The sequence below is a fragment of the Chiloscyllium punctatum genome, chromosome 42 (assembly GCF_047496795.1).
Source record: "Chiloscyllium punctatum isolate Juve2018m chromosome 42, sChiPun1.3, whole genome shotgun sequence".
Taxonomy (NCBI): domain Eukaryota; kingdom Metazoa; phylum Chordata; class Chondrichthyes; order Orectolobiformes; family Hemiscylliidae; genus Chiloscyllium; species Chiloscyllium punctatum.
Genome location: NC_092780.1, coordinates 3,853,939 through 3,875,022, shown reverse-complemented (window position 1 = coordinate 3,875,022; position 21,084 = coordinate 3,853,939). Strand labels below are relative to the sequence as shown.

Genomic DNA, 21,084 nt, shown 5'->3' with positions numbered 1-21,084 from the left:
CCCAAAGCAATGTGGTTGACTCTCAACTGCACTCCGAACAATTGGGGATGGGCAATAACTGCTAGCCAGTGATATCGATGTCCCATGAATGTTTAAAAAAAAGGCAGTGGATGGAGAACTTTTAGACATTTTTATGGCAAGGGTAGATAGATTACCAAGAACATGAAAGATTCTCTAGGGTATGCAGGAATGTTGGGTCAAAATCAGAACAGCCAATGATCTTATAGAATGGCGGAGAGGGCTCACAGGGCTGAGTGGCCTCCTCTTGTTTATATTCCATGGAAACATTTTGAAGACAAGCAGGGGAGTATGTTCAATGTTTATCCCCTCATCCAACCTCACTGAAAACAGCTGATCCAGTCATCATCACATTGGTGATTGTGGGATCTTGCTGTGCACACACTGACCGCTCAGTTTCCTGAATTACAACAGCAACTACCCTTCAAAAAGTATTGTTCATTGGCTCTGCTGAACGTTGGGATATGCTGGGGTTGCCAAAGACTGTAAAAACTCTTAATTTTTCGTTCAACCTCTCATTCCTTGGGACCTTGACAATCTGCTAAACAAGGCAGAAGTGAGGACTGCAGATGTTGGGGATCAGAGTCTAGATTAGAGTGGTGCTGGAAAAGCACAGCAGGTCAGGCAGCATCCGAGGAGCAGGAGAGTCGACGTTTCGGGCAAAAGCTCTTCATCAGGAAAATCTAGACTCTGCTAAACAAGGTCAGTGCTTTTGGGAGTGGTGGGGGGTGGATGGGATTGACCTGTGCCTTCCAAACACAAAAAAAAATCCAGGGTCATAGGAGGGATGCTGCATTTTTTAAAAAAAATGTAAATATTAAGGATGTTTCTGCAATATTTGCTGAGGTCTCATGCCACTTGTGATCTGATCCCTTGCTTCAGAATCCTGTTGGGATTCTTAATTTTCTCCGGCTACCCCCCCTGTCCCATAGGAACACTGAGGCCAAAACTGTGGAGGCAGCCATCACTCTGGAGCTTCCTCCCCCTGCTCATAATGTCACGGCCAGGAGCTACTGTGTAATTTCAAACTGTTACAACCCATAAGCAGAACAATTCATTGTTGTCAGGGCTAATACCCGAACTGTTAGCACTCAAATGAATGAGTCCAAAAACCCAGTGTGCACTCCTGCATGACGATCAGCGTCTCCGACTGGCCAATTAATTACACACATACAAAAATCAATTCATAAGGTATTTCACACTTTGTGATGCTTTTCATTACAATCTGACAAGGGCTCTCCTCCTTATGCCCTCACACTTCATATTGCATAGCCATTTATACTTAGTCTGGCAATTTACTGGCTCTCTGTATCTGCCTCTGTGCAGTTTATTTCACAGCTGCCCACTGCGTTATTGCACTTGCCATTTTATTTTCTCTCCCTCTCTCTCTCTCTGCATGAACCAGAGGCACTGAGCTGAAGGCAGCTCATTCCACACTCACACTCACTGCTGACTTTATTGTCAAGTGTCATGCTTCATCCAGTCCTCCCACTGTGGAGACAAATAAGAAAACAACGGGCTCACATCTCACTGTATGTGAACCTTATGCTCTGGTTTGGAAAGATTTCTTTAAAACAAAATCTCCTCCTCCTGCAGGTTTCTCCCCCCCCCTCTGCCTCCCCTCCTGCCTAATGTCGGGTCCAACTGGTAGGTGCCAGTTCCATCTTAAGGTCAGCCAACATCTGCAGAGTGAATGGGGTAGGAATCCTGGTTGGATACACCTAGCCCCTTCACTGAGCTCTCCCCCAATTGTAAAGGCTTGTATCAAACCCGCTGACAAGGTGGGAATTTAACAGGAGCAGCAGAAGAATGATGTCAAAGGTTCTGCACCTTCAGAATTCTATATCCTAGAGATCTGTCAATGCTCAGTTGTTGAGAATATTCAGGACTGAGATTAGATTACTTACAGTGTGGAAACAGGCCCTTCGGCTCAACGAGTCCACACCGCCCCGCTGAAGCGCAACCCACCCATACCCCTACATCTACCCCTTACCTAACACTACGGGCAAGTTAGCATGGCCAATTCACCTGACCTGCACATCTTTGGAGTGTGGGAGGAAACCGGAGCAGCCGGAGGAAACCCACACAGACATGGGAAGAACGTGCAAACTCCACACAGTCAGTCGCCTGTGGTGGGAATTGAACCCGGGTCACTGGCGCTGTGAGGCAGCAGTGCTAACCACTGTGCCACCGTGCTGCCCAGAAGAGCGTGCACCAAATTGAATGAACAGACTTGAGGGGCCAAGCTCCAGTTCTTATAAAAAAGATCCTTTTTCTGTTTTTAAGCCTTCCATTCGCATTTCTCTATAACCAGCCATGACCTTCTCCCCCACCTTCATCAACCTATTGCATTCTCAGCTACCTCCCCCAACCCCACCCCCGTCCCATTTATCTCTCAGCTCCCCCAGGCCACAAGTCTATTCCTGATGATGGGCTCTTGCCCAAAATGTCGCCTCTCCTGCTCCTCGGATGCTGCCTGACTGGCTGTGCTTTTCCAGCAACATACTCTTGACTCTGATCTCCAGTATCTGCAGTGCTCCCCAGCACATTACAGTCAGACAGACAATCCCCCTCACCATAGCACTCTCCACCCCCTTATATCATATGGACTATTTGGTAATTCTAGAGACACCAGTATTGTCTCTGTGACCCTTTGCTAATCCATCAATGGTCAGCTGAACTGGTGACTTTGTTCCAATCCGAACTCAATGCCCAAATGTGCAGTTTTCACCTGTGTCACGAGGTGAACTCTTAAATGGATTCCTCATCAGGATGCCCAATTAAACTCCTCCACTATTGTCTTCAACCATACCTCTTGTTGCCTTAGGGCTCCTGTGGTGCAGATGAAGAGATGCTTCTTCACCCAGAGAATGGGGAGCCTGTGGAATTCACTGCTACAGAAAGTAGTTGAGGCCAGCCGTATTTTCAATAAGGAGATAGATGCAGCTCTGATGGCTAAAGGCACCGGGGACTATGGGAGGAGAGCAGGGTTAGGGTACTGAGCTCGATGATCAACTATGATCACAGTGAATGACAGAGCAGGCTCAAGGGGTCAAATGGCTCTCCTGCTTCTGTCTTCTATGTTTCCATTTTGTAATGTTCCTCCCTCTGGGTGAGGAGGCCCGAGATTAAATCCTACCTGCTCCAAGGTGAGTCATATCATGCCTGAACAAGTTGATAGAAAACATTACCATTTCTACCTTTGTTACCTTGATTAGTTCACTGTACTGCTGGCTTTCAACAATGTCACCCACCTTAAACAGCGGCTCGATCCAAAAGTCTGTATCCAGATCCCATTCACTCACAAACTGCTGCACTCACTGAACTGCATGCACTCTCGCTCTGGCAAGACCTTGATTTGAAAATGTTCTTTCGCATTTACAAATCCCAACATCTCACCCTTCCCTATTTCCGCAAATTACTGGATCTCCACAAGCCTCCAAGATACCGTATTCATCCAATTCTGACCTCTTCTCCATCTCCAGCTTTATCTGTGGCAACTCTACCTTCAGTTTCCTGGGTCTTAAATTCTGGAATGTCCTCTTTAAACTCTTTTTTTTTAAAATCCCTCTTTAAAATGCTGCCCAAACCTGCCTCACCTGAACCAGCGCAGTCCTGCTGTGAAATCTTGTCTGGTTACTTTTCTTTGAAGTGGCTTGAGATATTTCACTGTAGGTGCTACATCAATTGAAGTTGTTGTACTTTATGATGTAGCTGTTTCCTCCTGGTGCTGACATTTACTGAGTTTTCTGTGTAAATACATGATAACATAAAAAGCAAGTGTTTGTATCACCTCTTTTCATCATTTCCTGAGGCGTGGGTATCGCTGGTTAGTCCAGCATTTATTGCCCATCCCTAATTGCCCTAGGGAAGGTGGCACTGAGCTACTTTCTTACACCACTGTGTGCACATGCTGTAGGTTAGGCCCACAACGCCCTTAGGGAGATAGAGGATTCTGACCCAGTAACACTGCAGCAACAGCATTATACAGTATGGATGGTGAGCAGTTTGGAGGGGAACTTGGTGGTGATCTCATGTATCTATTGCCCTTGACCTTCTGGGTGGTAGAAATTGAGGATTTGGAAGGTGTTAACAGTGGAGCATTGAGGGGGTTGCCACAGACGACTGACTGTGTGGAGTTTGCACCTTCTCCCTGTGTCTGCGTGGGTTTCCTCCGGGTGCTCCGGTTTCCTCCCACAGTCCAAAGATGTGCAGGTCAGGTGAATTGGCCATGCTAAATCGCCCATAGTGTTAGGTGCATTAGTCAGAGGGAAATGCATCTGGGTGGGTTATTCTTTGGAGGGTCAGTTTTGACTGGTTGGGCCGAAGGGCCTATTGTAGATGGTACACACAGCTGTGATTGTACATCAGCAGTATAGGGATTGAAGGTTAAGGCAATGGATGGAGAGCTTTGAGCTGTATGTCATTGAGCTCTTTGAGTGTTTTTGGAGTTGCACTCACTCAGGAATATTGAATCACAAAGGGAGGAGGAGGCCATTCTGTCCATCGAGTCTCGCTTATGTCTAATATATGGTGGATAGTGGTATGAGAGTGGGGCTGGGGGAAATCTGTACACTCAGTTGCTGGATGGCTGATTTGGGATGCAGAGTGATGCCAACTATGGGGATTCAATTCTCACATAACTCAAGGTTTCCACATGGCATTCTCCTCCACCTCACGGCCCAGTGCAGAGTGTAGTGGCAGCCAGTGGTCAGACCACATGGATATCCCTGCACTGGTCTGCTGCAGAGAGCCCTGGGTCAGAGACTGGGAAGTTCGCCTTTTGAACGTATTGTTTTTCTGACATTCTGACCTGTAAGTTTTGAGAAGATTTGTAGCTCAGGTTGAGGTTCTGGATGTAGGTTTGCTCGCTGAGGTGAAAGGTTCATTTTCAGATGTTTCGTCGCCCCACTAGGTAACATCTTCAGTGGGCCTCTGGACGAAGCACTGCTGATGATTCCTGCTTTCTATTTATATGCTCGGGTTTCTTTGGGTTGGTGATGTCACTTCTTGTGGTGATGTCATTTTGTGTGGTAATGTCATTTCCTGTTCTTTTACTCAGGGGCTGGTAGATGGAGTCTAACTCGATGTGTTTGTTGATGGAGTTCCTGTTGGAATGCCATGCTTCTAGGAATTCTCATGCGTGTCTCTATTTGGCTTGTCCTAGGATGGATGTGTTGTCCCAGTCAAAGTGGTGTCCTTCCTTATCTGTATGGGATCTCCGATATCAGGGTTCTTAGCAGAGGCAGTAATGCAGAGACTTGAGTAAACTGCATTGCCAACCATCCAACCCAAACTTTGGGTCCGCTACGTGGATGACACCTTTATCATCAATAAACAAAACAAATTATAGGAAACCTTCAAGACCATCAATAATACTCCTACTGACATAAAATTCACCAAAGAGGAGGAAAACAACAACAAACTGTCATTCTGAGATGTCACAGTCGAGTGAACAGCCAGTGGGGAACTTCAAACCAGCGTCTACAGGAAAACAACACAAACGGACCAAATGTTGAACTACAGAAGCAATCACCCAATGCCCACAAATGAAGCTGCTTCAGAACATTATTTCAATGAGCCACCACACACTGTAGCACAGAGGAACTACGCAGAGCAGAGGAAAATCACCTATACCGTGTATTCAAACAGAACGGGTACCCAATGAACACAGTCCGCCGATTTCTCAGCAGCAAATCCAAACAAGCAGACAAAACACGTCCAGAAACCCTAACCACTCTCCCCTACATCAAAGATATCTCGGAAATGACTGCCTGATTACTCAGATCCCTTGGCATCATGGTAGCCCACAAACCCACCAAGACACTAAAACAGCAGCTAATGAACCTGAAAGACCCGATACAGACAACAAGCAAAACTAATGTCATTTACAAAATAACATGCAAGAACTGTAACAAACACTACATCAGACAAACAGGCAGAAAACTAGCCACCAGGATACATGAACATCAACTAGCCACAAAACGACATGACCCTCTCTCACTAGTATCCTCACATACGGATGAGGAAGGACATCATTTCAACTGGGACAACAAATGCACCCCAGGATAAGCCAAACAGAGACACGCACAAGAATTCCTAGAAGCATGGCATTCCAACCAGAACTCTATCAACAAACACATCAAGTGAGACCCCATCTACCACCCCTTGAGAAAAATAACAGGAAATGACATCACCACAGGAAATGACATCACCAAACCAAAGAAACCCAAACATATAAATAGAAAGTAGGAATCATTAGCAATGCTTTGCCTGGAGGTCCACTGAAGATGTTACCTAGTAGGGTGACGAAATGAACCTTCCAGCTTTCTGACCTGTAGCAATATAGTGTATAGCTGTAACCTGAAGTTGTACAGTGTATAGCTGTAACTTGTAGTTTTACAATGTATAGGTGTAACTTGTTTTCGTCATTTCTCTATTCTGTAACTAAGGATTGTACCTAGGTACCTTGTAAATGTGATGTTGCTGTAAGTGGTGTCTTGTAAACCTTTCACTGTACTCATCTGAGTATATGTGACAATAAAGCTAATTCAATTCAATTTAACCTCTCCCCTCGCCTGAGGAGTGGTGACCCTGAGGTTAAACCACCACCAGTGGTGTCTCTCTCTCTCTCCTTTACCTTCAATAGTGGGCAGGGTTCAGGGAGTTGGGCGTTAAGTTACTCACCACAGAATTCCCAGTTTCTGACTTGCTCTTGTAGCCACAGTATTTATACAGCTGGTCCAGTTCAGTTTCTAGTCTAACCCCTGGGTAACATTCCTTTAAGTGCCTGCAGCTGCTCTGACCGTCCGTGCACAGTGATCAGATACTGACACAGATTGCAACCTTGACTTCCAGTTCCAGAAGTGGCTGCTGCACATGGACCTCAGATATCCACACAGAAGAAAGCAAAGTGTGAGAGAACATTGCCCCAGCATGTTAACAATGGGATTCAGCAGAGATGGATGCCAAATTTGTTGTACTATACAATCCATTGGTGTCAAACTTTAAATCTTAGCCCTTATTGAGTTAAACCACAAAATAAAAATCATTATTTCCATATTAAATAAATTATATTAAATATATACTAAATACCATCATTTTTAAAAAACTGAACACCTCTGCATTTTTGTTGCTATTTTTGCTTCTATTTGCTGTCACTGATAATGAACAGTAACTGAACACTTTAGTTTTGCATCTACAATAAAAGAATTGCGGATATTGAAGATCTGAAACAAAAATGGAAACTGTATTCTGATGAAGAGTCATAGGATCTAAAACATTAATTCTGCTTTCTCTTCACAGATGCTGCCAGACCCACTGAGTATCTCCAGCAATTTCTGCTTTTGTTTGTGGCTTTGATGTTTTTAAGCCTTATTATCTGTGCTGTATGCAGTGACACCACATGTCCCAGCCAAACATTAGATTAGATTACTTACAGTGTGGAAACAGACCTTCGGCCCAACAAGTCCACACTGACCCGCTGAAGCACAACCCACCCAGACCCATTCCCCTACATTTAACCCTTCGCCTAACACTATGCGCAATTTAGCATGGCCAATCCAACTAACCTTAAACAGTTTTGGACTGTGGGAGGAAACCCACGCAGACACGGGGAGAATGTGCAAACTCCACACAGAGAGTTGCCTGAGGTGGGAATTGAACCCAGGTCTCTGGCGCTATGAGGCAGCAGAGCTAACCACTGTGCCACCCGTAAAACATCTTTTCCAAAGTGTTCCCTGTGCAGAATGGGGAATGGAAGATCCTTGAAAAACTGTTCAAGTATAAAGGGGGTACCCAGATTTGAACTGGGGAACCTTGTGATCTGCAGGCAAATGCTCCACCACTGAGCTACAGCCCCATGATTAGGTAATCACTCCAGTCAATTATGCCTTGACACCACATTGCTGCCAGTGACTGGAATTATTTTTAGAACAGAATTTGTAAATATCCTTGTCTCATTGTACTTTGCTGGAAAAATCAAAGTGTGTATCAGATGTTTCTGTAGTTTGGTTATAACTTCAGTTTTTTATAATTCAAGTCAACTCTTGTTCAACTGGACACATCGTGGTAATTCTCACTCCAGTTCTCACACATGGTCTTGTCAATATTCATTTCACATTTTGCCAGAATATTGAGAAGCACAAGTCAGGAGTGTAATGGAATACTTCCCACTTGCATGGATGGGTGCAGCTCTGACAAGACTCAAGAAGCTTGACACATTCTAATCAAAGCATTCAAATTCACAACCTTAAACATTGACTCTCCATTTCCTTCTTACAGTGGCAGCAATGTATAACCTCTCCCTTTATAACTTCCGTAACACTATGCCAGGGTCCTCCAAAAGCATCTTCTAAACCACAATGCCTCGAAGGACAAGAACAGCAGATACATGGGGACACCACCCCGGTAAGTTCCCCTCCAAGCCACTCACCATCCTGACTTGGAACTATATCACCGTCCCTTCACTGTCACTGGGTCAAAATCCTGGAATTCCCTCTCTAATGGCATTGAGGGTCAACCCACAGCACATGGACTGCAGTGGTTCAAGAAGGCAGCTCACCACCACCTTCTTAAGGGCATCGAGGGACAGGCAATAAATACTGGCCTTGTCAGCAACGTCTATATCCTGTCAAAGAATGAAAAAAGGGTATCCAGTCTTGACCCAGGAAGTGATAATTTAGGCGAGGTTCTGGCAGAGATGGAGTGAGACTTCACTGTCAGCTCACAGATAGATTATTCTTCCATCACCTGTAATGATACCTTCAAAACCATATTGCCAGGGCAATGATTAAGGATCAGGAACAGAATTGAAAAGTTATGCCCAATTTGGAAAGATATGAATTCCAGTAGAACCTTAATGCCATGGCATTACGTGTGTAGTTTCTAACTCCATACGGTAAAAAAAAGGGTATCTAGGTATTGCAGAAATCACAGGAAAGGATGATAGCAGAACTGAGAGGTTTAATGATAATGACAAAAGGCTGGACAGGCTGTGACTTTCTCCTGTAGGAAGGAGAAGACTGAGGGGTGACCTGACAGAGGTCGTTATGGGGGATTTGATCAAGTAGAGGTTAAAAAAATGTTTCCATTTATAAGCAAGAGTGGAATTAGAGGCCATAAAGGGAAGATAAATCCATTGGGGAAGTTAAGGAAAATTGTGGGTCTACCTACAGCACATAGACTGCTGCGGTTCAAGAGGCAACTCACCGCCATCTTCTCAAAGGGCAACAAGGGATGGGCAATAAATGTTGGCCCAGCCAGTGATGCCCATGTCCTACAAGTGAATTAAAAACAACAGTACTTAAAGGAGAAAGAAATAAAAGAACAGAGTTACAGCTGGAGAAAGCTTATGTGGAAGGTAAGAAATAGGAGTCCATTCAGCCCTTTGAGCCCACTCCACCATTTAATTAGATCATGACTGAACTTCTGTTTAAAATCATTTTGCTACAGGATCCCAGCATCCCTTGATATTTTTAATTTGCAGAAATCCAACAATCTGTTTTAAACATTCTCAACAACAGCTTCTGGGATTCTCTGGGGCAGACAATTCCATAGATTCCGAATCCTCTGATGGCAGAAATTCCTACACTTTGCAATCCGAAATGGCCTGCCTCTATGACCCTGGTGCTAGCCAGGGCCTGTTTCAACCACAGTGAGAATTTTGTACACCTGAACGATATCACCTCTCACTGTTTGAAACTCCTGGGAGTAAAGGCCCAATCTTTTAACTATTTTCTTAGTGGACAATTATCCCACCCCAATCTTTTCTGCAGTCTCTCTATGGAAACTATACATTTTCTTATATAAAGAGACAAAACCTTCACATAGTAGTCAAGATGTGGCCTTGCCAAAGCTGTATACAATTGCAGTAAAACAGCTCTACTCCAACACTCAAATCTTCTTGTAAAGATGGCCAATATATCATTTATCATCTTAGTAGCTTGCTGTGTCTGCATGTTAGCTTTCAATGATACCAGCATGGATGAGTTGGGCCAAATGGCCTGTTTTTGTGCTATAAACTCTATTAATTCCACAACAAGCAATCTGACTTGTCAAATTATAAAGTCATACAGGAGGAGAAAGTGAGGACTGCAGATGCTGGAGATCAGTGCTGAAAATGTGTTGCTGGAAAAGCGCAGCAGGTCAGGCAGCATCCAAGGAGCAGGAGAATCGATGTTTCGGGCATGAGCCCTTCTTCAGGAATGAGGAAAGTGTGTCCAGCAGGCTAAGATAAAAGGTAGGGAGGAGGGGCTTGGGGGAGGGGCGTTGGAAATGCGATAGGTGGAAGGAGGTCAAGGTGAGGGTGATAGGCCGGAGTGTGGGTGGGGGCGGAGAGGTCAGGAAGAAGATTGCAGGTTAGGAAGGCGGTGCTGAGTTCGAGGGATTTGACTGAGACAATATGGGGGGAAGGGAAATGAGGAAACTGGAGAAATCTGAGTTCATCCCTTGTGGTTGGAGGGGTCCTAGGCGGAAGATGAGGTGTTCTTCCTCCAACCGTCCATGCTGTATAAAGTCATACAGCATGGAAACTGACCCTTCGGTCCAACTCATCCAGGCCAACGAAGTTTCCCAAACTAAACTAGTTCCATTTGCCTGCATTTGGCCTTTATCCCTCTAAATCTTTCCTATTCATGTACCTGGCCAAATAGCTATTAGATGTTGTAACTTTACCTTCATCTACCACTTCCTCTAGCAGTTTATTTCACATATGAACCACCCTCTGTGTGAAAAAGTTGCCCCACAGGGGACTTTTACATTTTTCTTCTCTCACCTTAAAAATATGCCCCCTAGTTTTAAACTCCCTTACCCTAAAGACCTTTGCTATTCACCTTATCTGTGCCCTTCATGATTTTAAACCTCTGAAAGGTCACCCCCTCAACCTCCTACACTCCAGTGAAAAGTGTCCCAGCCTGTCCTCAAAACTTAAAACCTCCGTTCCCGGCAACATCCTAGTAAATCTTTTCTGAACTCTCTCCCATAAAATAACATCTTTCCTACAGCAGGGTGACCAGAACTGTAAACAGTCGTGTGGCCTCACCAACATCCTGTACAACCTCAACATGATGTCCCAGCTCCTCCACTCAACGGTCTGAGTAATGAAGACAAGTGTGCTAAATGCCTTCTTAACCATCCTGTCTTCCCGTAAGGCAACTTTCAAGGAACAATGTACCAGAAACCCTGGAGCTCTCTGTTCAATGCCACTACCCAGGGCCCTACCATTAACTATGTAAGTCCTGCTCTTGTTCATTTTACCAAAAGGCAACACCTTCCATCTATCTAAATTAAACACTATCTGCCACTCCTCAGTCCATTGGCCCAATTGATCAAGATCCCTTTATAACCTTGGCTAAACTTCTTCACTGTCGATTATATTACCAATTTTGGTGTCATCCACAAACTACTAACTATACCACCTAAATTCATATCCAAATTGTTTATATAAATATCAAATAAAAGTGAATCGAGCACTGATCCCTGTGGAATTTGCTCCCTGGGAAAGGGTAGTGGGAACAGATTTAGTGGTTAACTTTCAAAAGGGAATTAGATTAATGCTTGAAAAGATTGCAAGGCTTTGGGGAAGGATTGTAGAGGCTGAATAATTGGATAGCTTTGAAAGAGATACAATGGGCTGAAAGGCCTTCTTTTGGGCTGTGGGATTTTATGAGTAATTATTGTGATAGGAACAGTACTGAGCAACATTCCCTGTCACAAGTTTCACAAGGGAGCACAGTATCAGGATTAATGGATACCAGGTTGTGATTGCAACACAGTAATCTAATCTTCTGGATCTTAAAATTAGATTACTGCTGGAAATCTCTCCATGCTATCATTTATAACATATATGGGAGAACCTTTTTTTTAGTGTATCTTGTGTTGGCTATGTGTGTCAGTCGATGGCAAGAGTCAGTGCCTTTCCATCTTGCTGTTGTGCAATAATGTTCATAGCTGATGGATAAATGATGGCGACATTACCACTTCAGTCTAATTGGGAAATTATTTGCCACGACAAGGAAAATTCTCTGGCTAGTTCATGATATACAGGGATTTATTGTACAGCTCTCCAATTTACAGATCATACATTGTGGAAAAATTCACTAGGGCCTTCAAAAGCAACCATTTCCATGTTTTACTTTCTTCCAACTTCCAAAATATGCAAAAGATTGCTTTACTATTAGAAGAATTACATTTAAATACACAGGTTTGTCAAGATCTGGAATGCAGTGCCTGAAAGGGCAGTGAAATTATATCCAGTTTAAACATTAATAAAGCTTTAATTCTTAAATGTGAAACTTTGATATTTAAAAGAGGACAAATTTATTGAGTTTCCTATTGGGACTGTGATAAGTCTTTGCAAGAGCTGGCACAGACTCAATGGGCAGAATGGCCTTTTTTGTTGGAATATTCTATGATTTTCCCACCTCTCTGCTCAGTTTGGCACTGAAGATGCAGATGTGCTTCAGCATGATTTGGACAAGTTGAGTGAGTGGGCAAATGCAGGGCAGATGAAGTATAATGTGGCTAACGGGAGGTTAATCTGGTTAATGTGAGGTGATCCACTTTGGGAGCAAAATCAGACAGGCAAATTATTATCTGATTGGCAATAGATTGGGAAAGTTGGAAATTCAGCCAAACTTGGGTGCCGCTGTGTCCCAGTCACTGAAAATGAGCATGCAGGTATGGTAGGTGGTTAGGAAGGTGTATTGGCCTTCATAGCGAGAATATTTAAGCGAGGAGGAATGTCTTGCTGCAATTGTACAGGGTATAGGTGAGATCCCACCTGGAGTATTGTGTGCAGTTATGGTCTACTTATCTGATACAGATTTTCTGGTTATGGAGGGAGTGCAACAAAGATTTACCAGATTATTCCTGGGATGGCTCAGGGCTGAGTATGAAGAGTTAGGATTATATGAGGTGGAGTTTTGAAGACTGAAGGAGGATATAATACAAAGCTATGACATTTTAACAGGGTCAAAAAGGGTAAATGCAGGAAGGATGTTTCTGATAATCGGAGAGTCCAGAACCAGGTGTTACAGTTTAAGGACATGGGGTAAGCCATTTAGAACATAGAACATAGAACATAGAACAATACAGCACAGAACAGGCCCTTCGGCCCACGATGTTGTGCCGAACTTCTATCCTAGATTAAGCACCCATCCATGTACCTATCCAAATGCCGCTTAAAGGTCGCCAATGAATCTGACTCTACCACTCCCACGGGCAGCGCATTCCATGCCCCCACCACTCTCTGGGTGAAGAACCCACCCCTGACATCTCCCCTATACCTTCCACCCTTCACCTTAAATTTATGTCCCCTTGTAACACTCTGTTGTACCCGGGGAAAAAGTTAGGACTGAGATGAGGTGAAATCTCTTCATCCAGAGAGTGGCAAGCCTGTGGAATTCTCTGTCACAGAAAGCAGGATGAAAGGCTATGGAGAGAAAGCAGGAATGTAGGATTGAGATGGATTTTTCGCCACGATCATATCATTTGGTGGAGCAAGCTAGATGTCAAATTAGCTACTCCCATTCCTATTTTCTGTTTCCATCCCATGCCAACATTTGAAGAGAACCAAGTAGTTCTACTAGTGATAAAAACAAAATACTACAGGTGTTGGAGATCTGAAATAAAAACAAAAAGTGCTGAAGAAACCTAGCAGTTTTGCAGGGAGAGGAACAGTGTTAACCTTTCAAGTATGACTTCTTGAAAAGACCTGGAAATGGTGGGCAGAGGGAGGAGGAGGAAATGGAACAGACTGTGAAGGTTGTGCTGGTAAACAGCTTTCCTGAAATAGTGACCAAACTCATTCCTTTTACCTGATGCCCCATGAGCCATTGCTGAGATGTGATAATATTCTGTAAATGCATGGTCTATCATACTATTCCAGACAAATAATAAATGGCACGACAGGAGACAACACTGAAGTCATCTGGATCTCAAGAGACTTGGACCAGCACCTCATTTCATTCACTGCTGTTGAGTTTGGGGAATATCCAGAGTCCGCTGCAACAAGCTGGTCAGTTGATTAAGGAGCATGTGGTTGTGATAGAGCTTTGAGATGTAAGTGCACACTTTGAAGAAGCTATGACTAGAGTAAGGAAATCTCCACATTTTCAAAGGTATGTTAGCCCTTGAGAGAGTTAATTTGTTTTTTAATCTGTTGATGGAGTTTGAGCATCAGTGGTTGGGCCAGTGTTTGTTGCCCATCCCTAACTACCCAGGAGACGGTGGGGTGTTCCTCTTTCTCAATTTGCTCCAATACTTGGGATGTCGACACTCCCACAATGCTGTTACAGAGTTCCTGGATTTAGATGTAATGATACTGAAGGAATGGTGATATATTTCCAAGTCAGGACGGTGAGTGGCTCGGAGGGGAACTTGCAGGAGGTGGTGTTCCCATGGATCTGCTGCCCATGTCCTTCTGGATGGTAAAGGCTGTGAGTTTGGAAGGTGCTGTCAAGGGATGCTTGACTGGTTGCTACAGTTAATCTTTTAGATGGTACACATTGTTGCCAATGGTGAAGGGAGGGAATGTTGAAGATGATGGATGTGAAACCCATCAAGTGGGCTGTTTGTCCTGAATGATTTTGAACCGCAGTGAGTTTCAGATTCCCCTCCACCCATCATGTATCGCTGGACATCGGAGTGCATCTGGGAAAAATAACAAACAGTGAAATTCACAACTAATCTTGGAGGAACCTGTTTGGGAGATCACAGCACAGAAACAGATAAGTGGATATTTCAAATGTGGTCTTGCAGTAAGTCTGCAGTAGTGAGTAGAGTCCATTCTTTCTTGATGATGTGTTTTATTGAGATATGTCTCTTGATTAAACGTAAAATATAAGCCATAAGTATTAACTTAACCTGGAGCAGTGTTTTGTAGAGGAACAAGATCGTGTTATTTTCTGGGTCTGTAGATTGAAAGAAGCAAAAATGGCCTTTTATTTTTAGAGTGATATGCTCTTCTTGTCGGATGTAAGAGTTTCAGGAGATTTTATGGGTTACTGAGGATTATATCTGCAATAAATGCTGGTTGTGAATCCTATCAAATCGAATGGATTGTTTGGAGAGACAGAGGCAATGAGGAATTTACAAGAACAAGGGGATGTGATGGATGACAGTTATAGGAAGGGGGGAATGTCTCAGATACAGTCACATAGATGGGTTAACACCAAGAAAGGTAAGAGAGGTCGGCAGTTAATGCAGGAGTCTTCTGTGGCTATCCCCATTTCAAACAGATATGCTCTTTTGGAAAATGTAGAGAGTGATAGATTCTCAGGGGAACGGAGCATGAACAGCCAGGTTTCTGGTATTGAGACTGGTTCTAAAGCAATGAGGGGTACATCAGGTTCCAAGAGATCAATTGTGTTGGGGGACTCTGTGTTCCAGGGTACAGACAGGCGTTTCTGTGGCCAGCAGCGAAAAATCAGAATGGTGTGCTGCTTCCCTGGTGCCAGGATCAAGGATGTCTCCGAGAGGATGCAGAATGTTCTCACTGGGAAGAGGGACCAGCATAAGGTCATTGTCCACATTGGAACCAATGACATCGGTAAGGAAAAGGTTGAGATTCTGAAGGGAGATTACAGAGAATTTGGCAGGAATTTAAATGGAGGTCCTCAAGAATAGTAATATCTGGATTACTCCTTGTGCTATGAGTTAGTGAGGGCAGGAATAGGAGGATAGAGCAGATGAATGCATGGCTGAGGAGCTGGTCTATGGGAGAAGGATTCACAATTCTTGATCACCAGAAGTTCTTTTGGGGTAGAAGTAACCTGCACAAGAAGGACAGATTGCACCTAAAATGGAAGGGGACTAATATAGTGGCAGGGAGATTTGCTAGAGCTGCTCAGGAGGATTTAAACTAGTAAGGGGGGGGGTGGGGTCCAGGGAAATAGTGAAGAAAGATTTCAATCTGAAAGTGAACAATTGAGAACAAAGGCGAATCAAGCAGGGTAGGCAGGGACTAAACAGAGAACAGGGTAGGACCAATAAACTAAACTGCGTTTATTTCAATGCCAGAGTCCTAACAGGGAAAGCAGATGAACTCAGGGCATGGTTAGGAACATGGGACTAGAACATCATAGCAATTACAGAAACATGGCTCAGGGATGGGCAGGACTGGCAGCTTAATGTTCCAGGATACAAATGCTACAGGAAGGATAGAAAGGGAGGTAAGAGAGGAGGGGGAGTGGTGTTTTTGATAAGGGATAACATTGCAGCCGTACTGAGGGAGGGTAGTCCCAGAAAGCCATCAGGGAAGTTTTTTGGGTGGAACTGGGAAATAAGAAAGGGATGATCACTTTATTGGGATTGTATTATAGACCCCCTAATAGTCAGACGGAAATTGACAAACAAACTTGTAAGGAGATCTCAATTATCTGTAAAAATAATAGGGTGGTTATGTAGGGTATTTTAACTTTCTAAATGCAGACTGGGGCTGCCATAGTGTTAAGGGTTTAGAGGGAGAGGAATTTGTTAAGCGTGTACAAGAAAATTTTCTGATTCAGTATGTGGATGTACCTACTAGAGAAGGTGCAAAACTTGACCTACTCTTGGGAAATAAGGCAGAGCAGGTGACTGAGGTGTCAGTGGGGGAGCACTTTGGGGCCAGCGACCATAATTCTATTAGATTTAAAATAATGATGGAAAAGGATAGACCAGATCTAAAAGTTGAAGTTATAAGTTGCAGGAAAGCCAATTTTGATGGTATTAGGCAAGAACTTTTGAAAGGTGACATGAAACAGATGTTCGCAGGTAAAGGGACGGCTGGAAAATGGGAAGCCTTCAGAAATGAGATAATGAGAATCCAGAGAAAGATATTCCTGTCAGGGTGAAAGGGAAGGCTGGTAGGTATAGGGAATGCTGGATGACTAAAGAAATTGAGGGTTTGGTTAATAAAAAGAAGGAAGCAAATGTCAGGTATACACAGGATAGATCGAGTGAATCCTTAAGAGTATAAAAACAGTAGGAGTACACTTAAGATAGAAATCAGGAGGGCAAAAAGGGGACATGAGATAGCTTTGGCAAATAGAGTTAAGGAGAGTCCAAAGGGCTTTTACAAATACATTAAGGACAAAAGGGTAACGAGGGAGAGAAGAGGGCCCCTCAAAGATCATCAAGGCAGCCTTTGCATGGAGCCGCAGGAAATAGGGGAGATACTAAACGAAAATGTTGCATCAGTATTTACTGTGGAAAAGGACATGGAAGGTATAGAATGTAGGAAAATAGGTGGTAACACCTTGAAAAAAAATGTTCATATTACAAAGGAGGAAGTGCTGGATGTCCTGAAATGGTTAAAGGTGGATAAATCTCCAGGACCTGATCAGGTGTACCCTAGAACTCTGTGGGAAGCTAGAAAAGTGATTGCTGGGCGTCTTGCTGAGATATTTGTATCATCAATAGGTGAGGTGCCTGAAGACTGAACATTCGCTCACATGGTGCCCTTGTTTAAGAAAGGTGGTGAGGACAAGCCAGGGAATTATAGCCCAGTGAGCCTGATGTTGGTGGTGGGCAAGTTGATGGAGGGAATCCTGAGGAACAGGATGTACTTGTATTTGGAAAGGCAAGGACTGATTAGAGATAGTCAATACTGCTTTGATCGTGGGAAATCATGTCTCACAAACTTGATTAAGGTTTCTGAAGTAACAAAGAGGATTGATGAGGGCAGAGCAGTAGGTGTGATCTATATGGACTTCAGTAAGGTGTTCAACAAGGTTCCCTATGGGAGATTGGTGAGCAAGGTTAAATCTCATGGAATACAGGAAGAGCTAGCCATTTGGATACAGAACTGGCTCAAAGGTAAAAGACAGAGGCTGGTAGTGGAGGGTTGTTTTTCAGACTGGAGGCCTGTGACCAATGGAGTTCCACAAGGATTGGTGCTGGTCCACTACTTTTTGTCATTTACATAAATGATTTGGATGTAAGCATAAGAGGTATAGTTGTAAGTTTGCAGATGATGCCAAACTTGGAGGTGCAGTGGACGGCGAAGGTTACCTCAGATTACAACAGGTTCTTGATCAAATGGGCCAATGGGCTGAGAAGTGGCAGATGGAGTTTAATTCAGATAAATGCGAAGTGCTGCATTTTGGGAAAGCAAATCTTAGCAGGACTTATACATTTAATGGTAAGGTCCTAGGGAGAGTTGCTGAACAAAGAGACCTTGGAGTGCAGGTTCATAGCTCCTTGAAAGTGGAGTCGCAGGTAAATAGGACAGTGAAGGTGTTTGCTATGCTGTCCTTTATTGGTCAGAGTATTGATTACAAGCGTTAGGAGGTGATGTTGTGGTTGTACAGGACATTGGTTAGGTCATTGTTGGAATATTGCCTGCAGTTCTGGTCTCCTTCCTATCGGAAAGATGTTGTGAAACTTGAAAGGGTTCAGAAAAGATTTACAAGGACATTGACAGGTTTGGAGGATTTGAGCAAAAGGAAGAGGTGGAATAGGTTAGGGCTGTTTTCCTTAGATCATGAGAGGCTGAGGGGTGATCTTATAGGGGTTTATAAAATCGTGAGGGGCATGTATAGGATAAATAGACAAAGTCTTTTCCCTGGGTTGGGGAATCCAGAACTAGAGAGCATAGGTTTAGGGTGAGAGGAGAAAGATATAAAAGGGACCTGAGGGGCAACTTTTCACGCAGAGGTTGGTACATGCTGGAATGAGCTGCCAGAGGAAGTGGTGGAGGCTGGTACAATTGCAACATTTAAAAGGCATCTGGATGGGTATATGAATAGGAAGGGTTTGGAGGGATAGGGGCCGGGTGCTGGCAGGTGGGACTAGACTGGGTTGGAATATCTGGTCAGCATGGACGGGTTGGACCAAAGGGTCTGCACATCTCTATGACTCTATGTTGCTGGAGCTGTACCCATCCAGGCAAGCGGGGAGATAACAGTTACTTGCTGCAGGATTCCTGGTTTCTGACCTCTTCTTATATCCCTAGTATTCATTTGTGTGGTCCATTTGAGTTTCTGGTCAATGGTTACCCCAGGATGTTGACAGTGAGGGATTCAGTAAGGTTAATGCCATTAGTTGACAAGGGGTTATGGTTAGGTTCTCTCTTACTGGAGACGCTCACTGCCTGACACTTCTGTAGTGTGTATGTTACTTACCACTTGACAACTCAAACATGGATATTGTCCAGGTCTTACTGCATTACCACACGGACTGCTTCAGTATCTGAGGAATCTTGAATGGTGCTGAATACTGTGCAATCATCAGCGAACATCCCCAGTTCTGACCTTATGTTAGAGATAAGGTTATTGATGAAGCAGCTGAAGATATGTTAGGCCTCAGATCTATTTCCAAATCTGGGAGGTGTGTGACTTGGAGGGAAGCTTGTAGGTTGTGGCTTCCATCTATCTGCTGCCCTTGTCCTTCTAGATTAGAATTAGAATGAGCTTTATTAATCACGAGTTTCACCTGCACATCCACCAATGTCATTTATTGTATCCGTTGCTCCCGATGCGGTCTCCTCTACATTGGGGAGACTGGACGCCTCCTCGCAGAGCACTCTAGGGAACATCTCCGGGACACCCACACCAATCAACCCCACCGCCCCGTGGCCCAACATTTCAACTCCCCCTCCCATTCTGCCAAGGACATGCAGGTCTGGGCCTCCTCCGCCGCCGCTCCCTCACCACCCGATGCCTGGAGGAAGAATTGCTCATCTTCTGCCTCGGAACACTTCAACCCCATGGCATCAATGTGGACTTAACCGGTTTCCACATTTCCCCTTCCCCCATCTTAGCCCAGCTCCAACCTTCCAGCTCAGCAAGTTCTCATGACCTGTCCTACCTGCCAATCTCCCTTCCCACCTAATTGCTCCACCCTCCCCTCTGACCTATCACCCCCATTCCCATTCACCTATTGTACTCTTTGCTACTTCTCCCCAGCTCCCCCCCCCCCCCCGCAACCCCGTTTATCTCTCCACCCTGGAGGCTTCCTACCTCTATTCCTGATGAAGGGTTTTTGCCCGAAATGTCGATTTTCCTGCTCCTCGGATGCTGCCTGACCTGCTGTGCTTTTCCAGCACCACTCTAATCTAAACTCTGTAATCATATGAGTAATCATAATCAAATGCCACTTAGGATGCCATTTTAGATACAAGGTACCTAGGTACAGATCGTAAAGTACAAATTCTTAGGAAAAAAATTAGAAAAAAAGGAAATAAACAGTCCAGCATTACAGACCTTTGTGCCATCTTAGGTAGAAAAGTACAAAAACATAGGAATAAATTAGAAAAATAAAGAAATAAAAAGTTCAGATAAAAGTACATCCAACTCAGTCAGTACTGGCACCTAGCTTCAGACTATGCCAAGATTCACCTCCAGAATGTACTGGATCCACCGGCTGTGAACCTGCTCTGGATCCACTTCGAGGCTGTGAATCCACTCTGGATCCACATCGAAGCTCTTGAGACCTGGAGGTAAGAAGAATGAAGGGAAAAAACCCAAAAAGAGAAAAATAAGAGAAAAAGAGTGAACCATCTCCTGTTGAGGAGTCCTCCTCTGTCGCCATCTTGGATGGTGTAGAGTTCACAGATTTGGAAGCTGCTGCTGAAGGAGATTTGGTTAGATCTTGCAGTGCATCTTGTAGGTGGTACACACTGCTGCTACAGTGCATTGGTGGTAGAGGGAGTGAATACTCAAGGTTTTAATCCTGTGGATTGTTTTGTGTTAAGTAACGGTGGGCATTCTCTTTATTTAATTAGCGGATAAGTTATCAATCTCTGAATCAACGGCATTCCCCTTATTTGTTATCATTAGCTCCCAGGCTGTACTGTTTATTTGTGTCGAGAGTGTGGTGCTGGAAAAGCACAGCAGGTCAGGCAGCATCCGAGCAGCAGGAGAATCGACGTTTCGGCCTCATTCCTGATGAAGGGCTTTTGCCCGAAACGTCGATTCTCCTGCTCCTCGGATGCTGCCTGACTGGCTGTGCTTTTCCAGCACCACACTCTCGACTCTGATCTCCAGCATTTGCAGTCCTCACTTTCGCCTTTACTGGTTATTCTCTGTAGCTTTTATCAGGCTTCTACATTATTCTGATCCTGCTGGAACATATGACATCCCC

At 44.2% G+C, this 21,084-nt stretch overlaps 1 long non-coding RNA gene across 1 annotated transcript; it reads right to left on the bottom strand.

The window, feature by feature from the left end:
- Positions 1-7,531: 7,531 nt before the first annotated feature.
- Positions 7,532-20,893, bottom strand: LOC140465655 (uncharacterized). The gene is made up of 3 exons (XR_011955132.1): positions 19,962-20,893; positions 19,125-19,391; positions 7,532-14,670 (listed from the first exon to the last, which is right to left on the bottom strand). It is a non-coding gene; the product is annotated as an uncharacterized lncRNA (long non-coding RNA).
- Between the last annotated feature and the right edge of the window lie 191 nt (positions 20,894-21,084).